Consider the following 276-nt stretch of genomic DNA (forward strand, 5'->3'; position numbering starts at 1 on the left):
TTGTTCTTCAGTGGTTTTTCTATAAGTAATACCAGGTGTAAATATCTACTTAACTTACCTGTGTCAAAACTCTGGCTTTGTGTCTAATGGTCCGTTTGTGTATTAATGAAGTCAAACCTTTGCCAAGAGATCGAAAAACTAAACGTTAGCACGCAGTGACAAGCCACACGTGTCCGCGTGTCATGTTGACTGATCTTAGATAGGGGACAGTTTTGTGGGGTAGAGATTTGAAGGACTGTGATACGGGCTGCCATGACAGAACAAAAAACTTTAAGA

Source organism: Saccostrea cucullata, unplaced genomic scaffold (genome assembly GCF_032062105.1).
Source record: "Saccostrea cucullata isolate Sc308-1 unplaced genomic scaffold, CSIRO_AGI_Scuc_v1 ctg1322, whole genome shotgun sequence".
Lineage (NCBI taxonomy): Eukaryota > Metazoa > Mollusca > Bivalvia > Ostreida > Ostreidae > Saccostrea > Saccostrea cuccullata.